At 42.6% G+C, this 16,532-nt stretch overlaps 1 long non-coding RNA gene across 1 annotated transcript in view; it reads right to left on the bottom strand.

The window, feature by feature from the left end:
* Nucleotides 1–9,807: 9,807 nt before the first annotated feature.
* Nucleotides 9,808–16,532, bottom strand: part of LOC126418996 (uncharacterized) — a 92,203-nt gene continuing 85,478 nt past the window's right edge. Inside the window, exon 3 of the long non-coding RNA XR_007575925.1 lies at nt 9,808–9,853. This is a non-coding gene — a long non-coding RNA (uncharacterized LOC126418996). The remainder of the gene's footprint in view (nt 9,854–16,532) is intronic.

Raw genomic sequence — 16,532 nt, 5'->3', positions numbered from 1 at the left:
ACAGGTGTGCGACGAGTGCTGTGCACAAGCCTGCTCCCACCGTCGCATTTCTCCCACAGAGCTACAGGGATGCCAAACGAAGTGGGCAAGTTTCAAAATTTATTATGAAGAATGATTTTGCGAACAGTTTACCTCTCTGTATATAAACTTAGGTCGTTTCTTAGCGTCTTTTTGTATGTGCAGTCTAATCTGAATAACTACTCTACAGGTTTTTATCCGGTTTTCACTGATATACACACTGACCTACGAGGTAGGTTTTTGAATATAATTTATAAAAAATTTCATATAGATTGTGTGAATTACTATGAATTAAAGTTACAGCGTCCATAACTCGAGAGAGAAGCAGTGACTTGAGATGGCAGAACGCGTGACCTAATTAGCATCTTGGTTCCTGGGTTAGTGGTAGAGCGTTTTACTAAGAACCGAAAGGTTTCAGCACCGAATTCTGGTCAGATATATTTTTTTTTCACTCTGCCTTCTAACCCAGCATTCACCTCTCAACGATATGGGGATCGATGCGGATTCTACGCTACAAGTATTTCGAAATGTGACCACAATTTCAGACTGCCATTTTCTGCTTCCCTCAGGTTAATAGTCGCAGTTCGCACTCTCAATTCACTGCAGATTTCTGTAAAAAAAGAAATGAGTTACTCAAGTTTGAAGTCTCGTAATAAATATGACCAATAATTAAATGAGCTCATCATCAGGCTGTGATGTGAGACTCACAACCGGAAATCATCAAGTGTTTTTAACCAATAGTTTCCCTGCAGTCGTTCGAGAATAATTGAATAACGAAAAAAGACACGAATCCAAAATATACGATGTTTTATAATTTTTGCTTCATTTAAAACGTTCTCCGAAAACTCACTTCAGCAACTTTGCTTCGTTTACATACCATAAGGCGTTCTTTCAATAGCGCAGCAGAAAACTCATCTAACTTTCTACTTTCCTCGTATCAAACCTACATACAAACATCCAGAGGCTAAATTTGACCGTGGTTCCAGGTGGTATGAATTGCAATGTCACACACTTTCCAGGAGGGATAGTTTGCTCCAAGGGAGTTCGATTTTCAAACGTAGACCAGGTATCAAGAAAAAGCAGTTGTTCGTCAAAAGCAGTGCTAACAACACAGTTACAATTCTTTCACGTCCATTTTCCCATTCTGTGACGTAAATATTTCCTATTGCCTTTGCAAGATCACGTACACGAGAAAGAACCGTAGGGGGCGGATTACTTCAGAATTCTCGCAGAGCAATAAATTACTTTCCACACAATTTGTAATCCGGATTAACAGTCCGCACAGTTTTATACGAATGCGTTACGGCATTAGCGTTGGTTGTTCTTGATACAACTCTCTTGTTGCCTCTAATTTTCAGTGTTCATTTCGTATGTATTTACTCTTCAGATCCCGACTGGTCAGAGTTGAAAACAAATTCCTTACTGAACGGTGGGGTAACTTTATCTCATCAACAAATTTTCGAGCCGATTCCGCAGTTTTCTGTGCATCGTCAAGTTGGCACTTTGCTTGAAATTTCGCTATGTTACATCTTCCAGTTCTGTAGTACTGTTTGAAGTTATGTATCCACTGCTTCCCTTGAAACCACAGTAATCTGTGTCACTCGCAATCTGAAGGGCATAACTTAGGTGGTCACTATCAAACACATCTTGTAAATTGTATCGAGCATCCTTGAAACGCGGCGCCTTGTCCTCCCATGAATATCAGCAGTTTTTCTTGCGCACTTGCTGCGGACTTACTCGAAATCTGTTCATCACTGTTGTTTTGACTACGCTGCGGACGATCTTCCAAGTATATAATTATGTTTACTACCCGTAACTTGGACGACGATTGTCCTTTACTGCGCTTCACTGTCAGACAAGGATGATGAACTACGTGGTTCGACGCCTGTTTCAGTATCACTTCCACTTGTTAAGCACGTATCATCATCACTGTACTACTTACGTTAACTCTCCGCACGGTCGAGTGTATACAACACCGCACAATTCACTGACGCTAATATTTCATTTGCTGCTGCTTTCTCATTCTGCGAAATTTCTTGGGTTCGACGCTAATATTTCAATTGCTACTGCTTTCTCATTCTGCAAAATTCGTTGGGTTCCTGTCTGCCCGAAAGCCAACTTCAGCAACTGTTGTTGTAGATATAATGCAATATTTGCTTTTTTTATCCTTGCAATTGCTCTGGTTTGTATCAACACCACTATCACTGTAGCACTGTTGGGAGTTGGTCGTCGACTAACAAAGTAACCTCCCCGCAGCACCCCATTCAGATTTAGTGGTAAGACGGACCAGTGGACAGATCAGCTATGAAAACAGGAAGAGAATATACTGAACTATGAAAGAAAAGCTAAATAGAAATACTGAACGGTCCAAGCTCAACACGTACAAAAATGAGTGAAGTGACCAAAATTACGATTTGAAAAACTGTTATTTCTGTGCCTGAAATTATTTAATTCTATGTGTGTGTCTGCGTGTGTGTGTGTGTGTGTCTGTGTGTGTGTGTGTGTGTGTGTGTGTCTATTTACATAATGTTTCATTTACATTTTCTTTTTCTTCATCTTCATCACGCTCAAACACTATATACTGAGTTGCCACTGTCACTGCCACTGTTTCACTGTTTACCAGCTGTAAAAACAAACATAGCGGGCAGTGGAACAGTTGAAGGTCTAAAAATAAGATGGCTGACAGTGGAACAGTTGAAGGTGTTTCTGGCGGTTGTTCCGAATCTTTCAGAGGTGTCTATGATAGTTACACAATTCTTAAATTTGATTCGCGACTGTAATTATATTCACCGGGATAGTTACGGCTTCAGATGCTTGGTTGTTTGTTAAGGAGACAAATATACTACTCTGTTTTATACGGTCTTGGATCACGCAATGCTAGCAGTAACTGTAATGTCTTCTAGCGAAAACATTGTCAGTATCGGTTGAGACACAGTCCAGTTTTAATACTTAATCCATACGACCTTTCTGTTCATATTGACCACCCTTTCATTACTCACTGCGGCGGTAATCCGAATCGTCAACCACCATCTCCGCAAATCATCAACATGCGTCACGCCATACTGACGCACACACACTAACACTTCCTCACTGTTTATCGCTGCTCTACTCTTACTCTCGGTAACGAAAGAATTTAAAGTCTTTCTGTTTTCAGGTAATAATAAGAAAGCATATTTATCCATTAGAGAAAAGGAAATAAACTGCAGTTACGTTTTCACATTATTACCAAATACAGCTGTGCTACACAATGAAAAATTCGAATTCTTAGTCTAAGAATCCATATCTTCACAAACTGCCAGAGCTGCATGATTGTTGCAGTGGTTTGAGAATCAGGGTTGTGAAGCCACGTTGATATCTTCACTGCCAAATTCACCTGATAAGAAACCAACGAAACAAATTTCGGAGGCTATTAGGCGCCATCTCTTCGCTAACAAACCACCGCCCCGTAGTTTATCGTATTGGCATGACTTGTATGTAGATATCTGTTGTCACATACCATCGACACGCTACCAACGATTTCTCGAAACCACGCGGTGCATGATCAGTGTCCTGCTGCATTCTGAAGGTGGACCGCCACATTATGAAGCTATTGGTCTTTTGACTGTTTCAGTGAACTATGTTTAAACCGTGTCTGAACCAGTTACCACGTTACTGGATCAGTTATTTGGTGTTAATCTTGCTGTATTATTAATTAGCTCCAACTGTAAGCTTCAGTGAAGCTTAGCTAACGTTATGCTTATTAAATGATGAAAATTCCGTAAAACGTGTGCTCATGATATACCCAAAAAGGTATGTTTTTAGTCAGAAGTTTTCCTAGGTGAGAATTCAGCAGTAATAACTGCTAATTTAATAATGTACAAAACGACCAGCAGCGGTTCTAGACACTCCCCTGTGACACAACAGTGTCTATTGACCATTATTATCAACAAGGTGTCAGGATGTTATCCTCTGTGTGGTGGTCACATACGTATTTTAGTAGTCTCTTTGGTCCGTAGCTTGCATCTTCAGAGATCTTACTTCATTGAAGGCTCTGGACAGACTGAGAACAATGTCTGAGTAAATAAACAAATATAGACTACTTTGATGCTGGAGAAGCAAAAACTAGGGATAAATAATGGAAAGCATGACAGCTGGCAGTACATGTTGTTGTTGTTGTGGTCTTCAGTCCTGAGACTGGTTTGATGTAACTCTCCATGCTACTCTATCCTGTGCAAGCTTCTTCATATCCCAGTACCTACTGCAACCTACATCCTTCTGAATCTGCCTCGTGTATTCATCTCTTGGACTCCCTCTACGATTTTTACCCTCCACGCTGCCCTCCAAAGCTAAATTTGTCATCCCTTGAAGCCTCAGAACAAGCCCTACCAACCGATCCCTTCTTCTTGTCAAGTTGTGCCCCAAACTCCTCTTCTCTCCTATTCTATTCAATACCTCCTCATTAGTTACGTGATCTACCCATCTAATCTTCAGCATTCTTCTGTAGCACCACATTTCGAAAGCTTCTATTCTCTTCTTGTCCCAACTAGTTATCGTCCTTGTTTCACTTCCATACATGGCTACACTCCACACAAATACTTTCAGAAACGACTTCCTGACACTTAAATCTATACTCGATCTTAACAAATTCCTCTTCTTCAGAAACGCTTTCCTTGCCATTGCCAGTCTACATTTTATATCCTCACTACTTCGACCATCATCAGTTATATTGCTCCCCAAATAGCAAAACTCCTTTACTACTTTAAGTGTCTCATTTCCTAATCTAATTCCTTCAGCGTCACCCGACTTAATTCGACTACATTCCATTATCCTCCTTTTTCTTTTGTTGATGTTCATCTTATATCCTCCTTCCAAGACACTTTCCATTCCGTTCAACTGCTCTTCCAAGTCCTTTGCTGTCTCTGACAGAATTACAATGTCATCGGCGAACATCTAAGTTTTTATTTCTTCTCCATTGATTTTAATACCCACTCCGAATTTTTCTTTTGTTTCGTTTACTACTTGCTCAATATACAGTTTGAATAACGTCGGGGAGAGGATACAGCCCTGTCACACTCCCTTCCCCACCACTCCTTCCATTTCATGCCCCTCGACTCTTATAACTGCCATCTGGTTTCTGTACAAATTGTAAATAGCCTTTCGCTCCCTGTATTTTATGCCTGCCACCTTTAGAATTTGAAAGAGAGTATTCCAGTCAACATTGTCAAAAGCTTTCTCTAAGTCTACAAATGCTAGAAACGTAGGTTTGCCTTTCCTTAATCTTTCTTCTTAGATAAGGCGTAAGGTCAGTATTGCCTCACGTGTTCCAACATCTCTACGGAATCCAAACTGATATTCCCCGAGGTCGGCTTCTACTAGTTTTTCCATTCGTCTGTATTTCGCGTTAGTATTTTGCGGCTGTGACTTATTAAACTGATAGTTCGGTAATTTTCACATCTGTCAACACCTGCCTGCTTTGGGAATGGAATTATTATATTCTTCTTGAAGTCTGAGGGTATTTCGCCTGTCTTATACATCTTGCTCACCAGATGGTAGAGTTTTGTCATGACTGGCTCTCCCAAGGCCGTCAGCAGTTCTAATGGAATGTTGTCTACTCCCGGGGACTTGTTTCGACTCAGGTCTTTCAGTGCTCTGTCAAACTCTTCACGCAGTATTGTATCTCCCATTTCATCATCATCTACATCCTCTTCCATTTCCATAATATTGTCCTCAAGTACATTGCCCTTGTATAGACCCTCTATATACTCCTTCCACCTTTCTGCTTTCCCTTCTTTGCTTAGAACTGGGTTCCATCTGAGCTCTTGATATCCATACAAGTGGTTCTCTTATCTCCAAAGGTCTCTTTAATTTTGCTGTAGGCAGTATCTATCTTACCCCTAGTGAGATAAGCCTCTACATCCTTGCATTTGTCCTCCAGCCATCCCCGCTTAGCCATTTTGCACTTCCTGTCGATCTAATTTTTGAGACGTTTGTATTCCTTTTTGCCTGCTTCATTTACTGCATTTTTATGTTTTCTCCTTTCATCAATTAAATTCAACATTTCTTCTGTTACCCAAGGATTTTTACTAGCCCTCGTCCTTTTACCTACTTGATCCTCTGCTGCCTTCACTACTTCATCCCTCAGAGCTACCCATTCTTCTTCTACTGTATTTCTTTCCCGCATTCCTGTCAATTGTTCCCTTATGCTCCCCCTCAGACTCTACCACCTCTGGTTTAGTCAGTTTATCCAGGTCCCATCTCCTTAAATTCCCACCTTTTGCAGTTTCTTCAGTTTTAATCTACAGTTCATAACCAACAGATTGTGGTCAGAGTCCATACTGCCCCTGGAAATGTCTTACAATTTAAAACCTGGTTCCTAAATCTCTGTCTTACCATTATATAATCTATGTGATACCTTTTAGCATCTCCAGGGTTCTTCCATGTATACAACCTTTTTTCATGATTCTTGAACCAAGTGTTAGCTATGATTAATTTATGCTCTACCAGACGGCTTCCTCTATCATTTCTTACCCCCAATCCGTATTCACCCTCTATGTTTCTTCTCTCCTTTTTCCTACTCTCGAATTCCAGTCACCTGTGACTATTATATTTTCGTCTCCCTTCACTACCTGAGTAATTTCTTTTATCTCATCATACATTTCATCAATTTCTTCATCATCTGCAGAGCTAGCTGGCATATAAACTTCTACTGTAGTAGTTGTGGGCTTCATGTCTGTCTTGGCCACAATAATGCGTTCGCTATGCTGTTTGTAGTAGCTTACCCGCACTCCTATTTTTTTATTCATTATCAAACCTACTCCTGCATAACCCCTATTTGATTTTGTATTTATAACCCTGTATTCACCTGACCAAATGTCTTGTTCTTCCTTCCACCGAACTTCACTAATTCCCACTACACCTAACTTTAACCCATCCATTTTCCATTTTAAATTTTCTAACCTACCTGCTCGATTAAGGGATCTGACATTCCATGCTCCGATCCGTAGAACGCCTGTTTTCTTTCTCCGGATAACGACGTCCTCCTGAGTAGTCCCCGCCCGGAGATCCGAATGGGGGACTATTTTACCTCCGGAATATTTTACCCAAGAGGACGCCATCATCATTTAACCATACAGTAAAGCTGCATGCCCTTGGGAAAAATTACGGCTGTAGTTTCCCCTTGCTTTCATCCATTCGCAGTACCAGCACAGCAAGGCCGATTTGGTTAGTGTTACAAGGCCAGATCAGTCAATAATTCATACTGTTGCCCCTGCAACTACTGAAAAGGCTGCTGCCTCTCTTCAGGAACCATACGCTTGTCTGGCCTCTCTACAGATACCCATCCGTTGTGGTTGCACATACGGTACGGCCATCTGTATCTCTGAGCCACGCAAGCCTCCCCACCAACGGCAAGGTCCGTGGTTCATGATGGGGTGGCAGTATATACTGCAGCAAAATCGAAACGTGACAACCTGTTTTATTTCCTGACAACGATGTTTGCCATTGTGTGACTCAGGAAATCAGGATGAGGGGTACACTTAGCTTGGAAGATCAAGGACCCCCCTTATAATCTCACTCCTTAAACACAACAACTACCAAATCAAAAAATTAACAATTTAGTCAAAGACAATATTTATAAAATAGCTAATAGACAATCAACACGTGGCCATCTTTTAAGACAATACCAAAATATCACAGATAGCTTGCTTCTTAAGCAAGGCAGCAAATTACAATTACGAAAAGTGACTTAAAGATGTGAGCCACAGAGATTTCAATACTTAAAGGAACAATAAATTACAATCTGATAGTGATTTAAAGAAATGCGGCACAGATAATTTATTTAAAAGAGCAATAATTTGAAAGACGACAATGATTTATGAAACGCACACCAGTTCGTTAAGAACCCAAATAACACCATCTGTACAACAAGCTAAAATTTAATACAATTCATTCCCAAGCAATAAAAAAACATTATATTTTTAATATACATAAAACACGTCAAATGTTTACCAAATGGGCAGTGATGCCAGGCTGGCCCAGGCAAAAGGTGACTTAACTTAAAATGCCGAAAGCAGCAAACCAGCCGTCCAAAACAACACCTAGACGCAGGGGCCCAACCGGGAGTCACTTCCCATTAGATGGCACCACATCACAGCTTCTGTGCACTGAAGCAGAACGTGGTGCCACTCTCACATACCCCAACCCCGCAGAAAACTGGAACCCAAACAGCCCGCAGAAGACACGGCAAACAGCAACCAAACATCCATTAATATAAGTTAAGAGATCAATAAACAACAATATAAATGAAGAACCAATTGCTCTTTTACTAATACTGAGTGAGTGTATTCAAATAAAGGCATGCCTATAAAATTCTGTGTACAAATGATTGCCTTTTACAGAATACAAGCCTTTACTAATAACAGAGTTTGTGCTTTCAAATAAATACAGGTATATAAAGGAACTATGTACAAATGACTGGCTTTACACAATACGAGTCTTTAGTAATAACTGAGTAAGTGCTTTCAATAGAAGTGGCCCAAATTTTACGGCAATATACAAGGGACGTCGATTTGATGGCAATCAAAATACACTGAAAATCTCATACAGACAATACAAAACTTCTGGATACTGTCCCAAAAGCCCAAAATATAACACACACACCTTCGTGCTAATCAGCTTCCTAATAGTAATCCAATCAGCGGATTTTTAAAAGAAATATTATCTGCTGGTTTCCATGCGATCACACACACTATCGGCTGCTCTTACTTCAACAACCTGTACATTAGGGCAATCAAGCAACATGTACACTCGCTGCAACGCAAATCGTTCAACGAAACGAGGGCACCAAAAACACTTACACCTTCGATGGAGAGCGTTGTTCGAGATGGTCTCCAGGGATGGGTCTCTCCGGGAAAGCAGGCACCAAAGCAATGCGACGAACAGCACCCTGCGTTGACATCCGGCAGGTTCGCCACAAAATAGCGACCGTCTTACGAGGTAGACCACCGTGCCGCTGCCGGCCGAGCACGCGTGTTTTCCTCTATCGTGCACGCAAGCACGTCCTTACGCCTCGTAGCGAGTCCAATGCCGACTGCCCCGAGCTCGAAACACCCGCGAGATCACAACAGGGGCAAAGATCCTAGTAGAGCTGGGTAATCGATAGTGTCGTGCCAAAGAGCTGGTGTGCCAGAAAAGGCGCACCACGGCTCTCTTTGCACAAGTGTATGCGTTTGGGCTTACTACATGTGTAATGGAGAAAATGACTTACATTTAAGTTTAACAGAAAAGAGTGTGATGTTGTATTTAAAAGTCAACTCACCTATGTCTGCACATTCACACAGCAGTTCAAGGCACAAGGCAAGTCTATCTTCTCCTAAGCAATAGCAGATAACGGAGCCTTTGCAGATAGCCTGTCCTGGTAAGCAAGTGGAGTTATGCATCAACAGGACTGCATAATTTTTAGAAAGACAAAGGCTTCGAGCTTGACATCTAGCCCAATTCCAACCACTCCAGCCAATCCAACCAGTCCAGTTGCCCCAACCTCCACCTCCACCCCAGCTGCCACCTCCACCCCAACTGCCACCACCACCACCACCGCCAACACCTCCTCCTCCTCCTCCTCCTCCGCCTCCAACTCCCCCTCCACCTCCACCTCCACCAGAGCCTCCACCTCCACCACCACCGCCACCTCCATTTCCACCTCCACCTCCACCTCCACCAGTATCTCCACCACCACCTCCACCACCACCTCCTCCATTTCCACCTCCACCACCGCCTCCTCCATTTCCACCTCCACCACCGCCTCCTCCATTTCCACCTCCACCTCCACCACCACTTTTACTCAGTGGAAGTTCCATTCCTGTAAAAAAGGACAAATTAAAATTAAGTTTTTCTGTCTACAGTTTTGTGTTATTGTTACACAGAAAGTTGTAGCAGCACTACATTCCTGCTCATTAGTTGAGAATGTTAATAATATTTTGGCGCATCGTTTTAAAAAGAATTGAGAAGCTGAAATGATGAAATGTTTCATTAATTTTTAGGAGATCATTTATCGACTGAAATTTCTGAGTGTGTTGGAAAGCATATGAAATGGTAAATAATGGGAAGCACTTGAATAGGAAGGGAGAAAAGGTGGTACAAGGCAGGCTTTGTAATGGTGAGGAAAAGTAACATGATATTGTAACTGGGATATTTGTAACACCTGCACCTTTTCCTCGCAGGACTCACAACCTTTATCCAAGCAAGCCAGCATGCTGCCTTCAGAATTCCTCTGGCGGTGCCACAATGCTGTTGAGGCGAAATTATGCAATCCACCAGCCTGGAGAGTTGGAGAACTGGGTAACATCATGCGATGTTCCCAGGGTCTTTCCACATGATTGGATGTCACGCTTCATTAAAATACGAGGGTTGTCTAGAAAGTAAGTTCAGATCGGTCGCGAAATGGAAACCACTGGGAAAACCCGGTAAAGCTTAGCACAGATGTGTTGGGCAGTGTCTCTAGTATGCCCGTCGATCGTGTCGCGTCGCTCTTTGCAGTTTTGAAGTGAACAGTGAGCGTAGGAAATAGCGTCGCCCGCCAAGTATGAGGACCTGGTTAGAGATTTCACCTGTGTCATGGAGCCCACATAACACAACTGTCAAGCAGTTCCTTCTTCATGCCAATTCTCGGCCGCACACTGCAGGAGCAATGCAGACGCCCCTGCACCGTCTCCGATGAGAAGTGTTTGATCACCCACAATACAGTCCGTAATTGGCTTCTCCTAGGTCTCATTTCTGCTCACAAGAACCGCTGGTTATGAAGACAAAATTTTTCCACATACAACGAGCTGCAGACAAGTGCAGATAACTGGCTGAAATCACAGACGGCTGCTTTCTATGAGGAGGATATTGGAAAGTTGATACAACACTAAGCCAAACTCGAAGTTGGAGTGGCGACTATGTAGAGAAGTAGATGGAAGGTGTACATAACTGTTGGAAATAAAACGTTTCTGGTTTTCACTGTGGTTTCCATTTCGCGACCGATCGGAACTTACTTTCTGGACAACCCACGTAGGATTGGGACTAGAAAGAACAGATAATGGCCGCTCTGGCCATAGAGTATCATCCTGAAATGAGTTATTGATAGTTTTGACAATTTATAGTGTCAATAACGCTCAGAGGATCGAACAGCTATGATAGATACATAGAGCTGTAGGGGAAATCTTTGGTAAGTTTGAGTAGAGGGATCATCAGGGATTATTGTTATTGATGCCTAGTTTGCGGTAAGTGTATGAAATGCTCAGAGGTTTAGAGTTTGAGAAAGAAAGGGGAAAGATAATACTCTCACACATAATTCGACAGGACGGGCAGGTGAGGTGGTGGGGGTGGGGGGGGGGGGAGGGGAGGTAAGATGCATACTGAAGACAAGGAGAATTGCGTGGCGAACGAGAATTTGGAAAGGTTGTAGAATTCTAGTGGAGGAAATTTCTGGCTAAAGAAGCATAAGGGGGCATACAAGGAATCAAGGCTTTGTAGGTGTGGATTGTTTATTAGTAGTAGCAGTTTCATTACTTCATGGACGACTTTTAAGAGAAAATTTAAGCTTTTATATTACTACAGTTTTAAAACAACATATCAAATGTAATTGCAGTACAAGGGCGTCATGAAAAGTAATGCCCCCGAACTTTTTCATGCGAAAACTCGCAAGGCTCTTCAACGATGTTGTTGTTGTGGTCTTCAGTCCTGAGACTGGTTTGATGCAGCTCTCCATGCTACTCTATCCAGTGCAAGCTTCTTCATCTCCCAGTACCTACTGCAACCTACATCCTTCTGAATCTGCTTAGTGTATTCATCTCTTGGTCTCCCTCTACGATTTTTACCCTCCACGCTGCCCTCCAATGCTAAATTTGTGATCCCTTGATGCCTCAAATCATGTCGTACCAACCGATCCCTTCTTCTAGTCAAGTTGTGCCACAAAGTTCTCTTCTCCCCAATCCTATTCAATATCTCCTCATTAGTTACGTGATCTACCAACCTTATCCTCAGCATTCTTCTGTAGCACCACATTTCGAAAGCTTCTATTCTCTTCTTGTCCAAACTAGTTATCGTCCATGTTTCACTTCCATACATGGCTACACTCCATACAAATATTTTCAGAAATGAATTCCTGACACTTAAATCTATACTCGAAGTTAACAAATTTCTCTTCTTCAGAAACAATTTCCTTGCCATTGCCAATCTACATTTTATATCCTCTCTACTTCGACCATCATCAGTTATTTTACTCCCTAAGTAGCAAAATTCCTATACTACTTTAAGTGTCTCATTTCCTAATCTAATTCCCTCAGCATCACCGATTTAATTTGACTACATTCCATTATCCTTGTTTTGCTTTTGTTGATGTTCATCTTATATCCTCCTTTCAAGACACTGTCCATTCCGTTCAACTGCTCTTCCAATTCCTTTGCTGTCTCTGACAGAATTACAATGTCATCGGCGAACCTCAAAGTTTTTACTTCTTCTCCATGAATTTTAGTACCTACTCCGAATTTTTCTTTTGTTTCCTTTACTGCTTGCTCAATATACAGATTGAATAACATCGGGGACAGGCTACAACCCTGTCTCACTCGTTTCCCAACCACTGCTCCCCTTTCATGCCCCTCGACTCTTATAACTGGCCATCTGGTTTCTGTACAAATTGTAAATAGCCTTTCGCTCCCTGTATTTTACCCCTGCCACCTTCAGAATTTGAAAGAGAGTATTCCAGTTAACATTGTCAAAAGCTTTCTCTAAGTCTACAAATGCTAGAAACGTAGGTTTGCCTTTTCTTAATCTTTCTTCTAAGATAAGTCGTAAGGTTAGTATTGCCTCACGTGTTCCAACATTTCTACGGAATCCAAACTGATCTTCCCCGAGGTCCGCTTCTACCAGTTTTTCCATTCGTCTGTAAAGAATTCGCGTTAGTATTTTGCAGCTGTGACTTATTAAACTGATAGTTCGGTAATTTTCACATCTGTCAACACCTGCTTTCTTTGGGATTGGAATTATTATATTCTTCTTGAAGTCTGAGGGTATTTCGCTTGTCTCATACATCTTGCTCACCATATGGTAGAGTTTTGTCATGACTGGCTCTCCCAAAGCCATCAGTAGTTCTAATGGAATGTTGTCTATTCCCGGGACCTTGTTTCGACTCAGGTCTTTCAGTGCTCTGTCAAACTCTTCACGCAGTATCATATCTCCCATTTCGTCTTCATCTACATCCTCTTCCATTTCCATAATATTGTCCTCAAGTACATCGCTCTTGTATAAACCCTCTATATACTCCTTCCACCTTTCTGCCTTCCCTTCTTTGCTTGGAACTGGGTTGCCTTCTGAGGTCTTGATATTCATACAAGTGGTTCTCTTATCTCCAAAGGTCTCTTTCATTTTCCTGTAGGCAGTATCTTTCTTACCCCTAGTGAGACAAGCCTCTACATCCATACATTTGTCCTCTAGCCATCCCTGCTTAGCCATTTTGCACTTCCTGTCGATCTAATTTTTGAGACGTTTGTATTCCTTTTTGCCTGCTTCATTTACTGCATTTTTATATTTCTCCTTTCATCAATTAAATTCAATATTTCTTCTGTTACCCAAGGATTTCTATTAGCCCTCGTCTTTTTACCTACTTGATCGTCTGCTGCCTTCACTACTTCATCCCTCAGAGCTACCCATTCTCCTTCTACTGTATTTCTTTCCCCCATTCCTGTCAATTGTTCCCTTATGCTCTCCCTGAAACTCTCTACAACCTCTGGTTCTTTCAGTTTATCCAGGTCCCATCTCCTTAAATTCCACCTTTTTGCAGTTTCTCCAGGTTGAATCTGCAGTTCATAACCAATAGATTGTGGTCAGAATCCACATCTGCCCCTGGAAATGTCTTACAATTTAAAACCTGTTTCCTAAATCCCTGTATTACCATTATATAATCTATCTGATACCTTTTAGTATCTCCAGGATTCTTCCAGGTATACAATCTTCTTTAACTATAACAACCGTTATTAACGATCTACATCTTTGTTCTTCATGTCTACGTGTATATTTCTCGACACACTCACCCCAACGACGAACACGTTAGTCCCTAACTAGAGACCAGTTTGATGATACCGTCAATGAAGAATGTTTTACTTTATTGGAGCCACAACCTCACCTCTGCTCGTACCACTGCATCACTATCAAAGTGAAGTCCTCCAACCTATTCTTTAAGTTCCGGCCACATGAAAATCAGGTGGGGCCAAGTCTGGATCGTGTGAAGCATGATTGATGACAGTGTGTGCAGATGCAGCGCAGCTCGTGTGTGGTTTGGAGAATTACCGTGCTGAAGGGGATGGTGCTCCATATGCGGACGAAGTTTTCTGCAGCTAGAAACTCAATTAAGGCACGCTGTCTCACACGCACCGACATAGTTGCGTTACACACCGCTATGTTGCTTGCCACATTTCGGTGCCCTCTAGTGACAAAGGGCTACAAATTTGTAGACATGTATAATATAGCTGTATGAATGTTAATTAAGCTTGTTTCATTTAAAAAGTCTTAAGAGTCTTAACATAACTAATTCGTAGGCATTATATTCCAGAACGCCCTCGTATTACAAGCACTATATAACAAACAGATTTGGGTTGACAAACATGGGACAAGTAGGCAGCCTTGGCCTTATAGGAGGAGCCATACTGGCATTCGCATTAGCTAATTTCGGGGAAACCACAGTTACCCAAAACAGAATGGCCTGATGTTTTTATGAACCTGCACTGTCCCTGGTATAAGGCCACCCCGTTTGTGGTTCAAATGGCTCTGAGCACTATGGGACTTAAAATCGGAGGTCATCAGTCCCCTAGAACTTAGAACTACTTAAACCTAACTAACCTAAGGGCATCACACACATCCATGCCCGAGTCAGGATTCGAACCTACGGCCGTAGTGGTCGCGCGGTTCCGGACTGTAAGCTCCTAGAACCGCTCGGCCACACCGGCCGGCCAGCCCGTTTAAAACCAGTGCTATAACACTCTGTTTGTCCCTACTATACAATATAACATTAACGTATTTACAACAAGAACACAAAACCGCAACACAGTATATGATGAACCTCCTTACAGCTCCCTTTCAAGGACATTAAGGGATAGGTATCTGGTTCCTGGTTCACGCCATTGAAACCCCAGCGAGAATCACTGTTCAGACTATACCTGGACTCGTCTGTGAACATAGCCTGGGACCACTGTTCCAATGACCGTGTACTGTGGTCTTGATACCAGGCATTAAGGGCTCTCCTGTGACCAGGGGTCAGTGGAGTGCACCTTGCATAACTTAGACTAGGGTAGTTTACGAAAAAATCATGTTATATTATCTTCTACATAATGTAACAGGAATCTTTGACTACAAATTTTCATAAATTGATTGGGCTGATACAGAAAATAAAAAATACAAAATACCACACACACATAATATAAACCAAAACTAAGTCAAAAATCCCTCGGTCACACGCGCTCACAAACCTAAGATAACAAACAAGAGAAACCATAAGGGGCATTAAAAAGAAACGAGCCGGAGTCTGGAACGCGTAAAACGGTGGCAGGAGGGTAATATCGTGGCGTGTGTAGCGAGATGTGGCTACGACCAGAGCGTGGAAGTTCGCAGCCCGTCGCTAGAGGGGCACGCTTGCACGTCACCTTACTATACAGAATCAGCAGCAACGTGCATCATTCGTCCAACGCTGCCAGTCGCATTTCAAACAGTGACATGGAGGTGTCAAAAGGAAAGAGCAAAAAGATGTTGTCCGTTTTCTGACAGAGGAAGGAGTAGGAGGAACGGAGATTCGTCGACGTCACACTTCATGTCCTTTTGCAAGGGTCAAGACGTGGCACAAGCGCTTCATGGAAGGACGGGTGTCGTTGGCCGATGATGCACTGTCTGGAGCGCCACACTGCATTACCGATGACACCGTGCAGCTGGTGGATACACTCATTACCCAGGACCGCCGAATGACTGTGAAAGCCATAGCCGCCGTGGTCGGGCTGAGTGTCAGAAGAGGTCACACCATCATAAAGGAACGACTGCACATGCTCCAAGTGTGAGAGGTCTTGAACCACACTGGGAAGCATGTCGAATGGCCCACTGTCTTGCTCATCTGCAACACTATGTTCGGGAAGGAAATGCGTTGCTGGCACGAGTGGTAGCTGGAGATGAGTCATGGTGTCATCACTTCGAACCAGAATCAAAACGACAAAGTCTCTAGTGGAAGCATCCAGGGTCATCACCACCAAAAAAGCCAAGGTCATCCACACGACTGCTGGAAAGGTTATGCTGACGTTCCTCTTTGACCATGATGGGCCCCTTCTGATTCACTTCGTGCAACACGGGACAACGGTGAACGTCCAGCGTTACTCGCAAACCTTGACCACTCTTCGCCAAGCGATCAAATAAAAAAGACCAGGCAATCTCACCCGTAGGGTCCTTCTGCTCCTCGACAATCCAAAGCCTCCTACGGCCAAAACCGTTGCCGCACTCTTGCAGAAATTCAAATGGGAGGTTCT

The sequence above is a fragment of the Schistocerca serialis genome, chromosome 9 (assembly GCF_023864345.2).
Source record: "Schistocerca serialis cubense isolate TAMUIC-IGC-003099 chromosome 9, iqSchSeri2.2, whole genome shotgun sequence".
NCBI classification, from domain to species: Eukaryota; Metazoa; Arthropoda; class Insecta; order Orthoptera; family Acrididae; genus Schistocerca; species Schistocerca serialis.
Note: the sequence above shows the minus strand (reverse complement) of the source record. Positions and strands in the feature narration are given on the sequence as shown.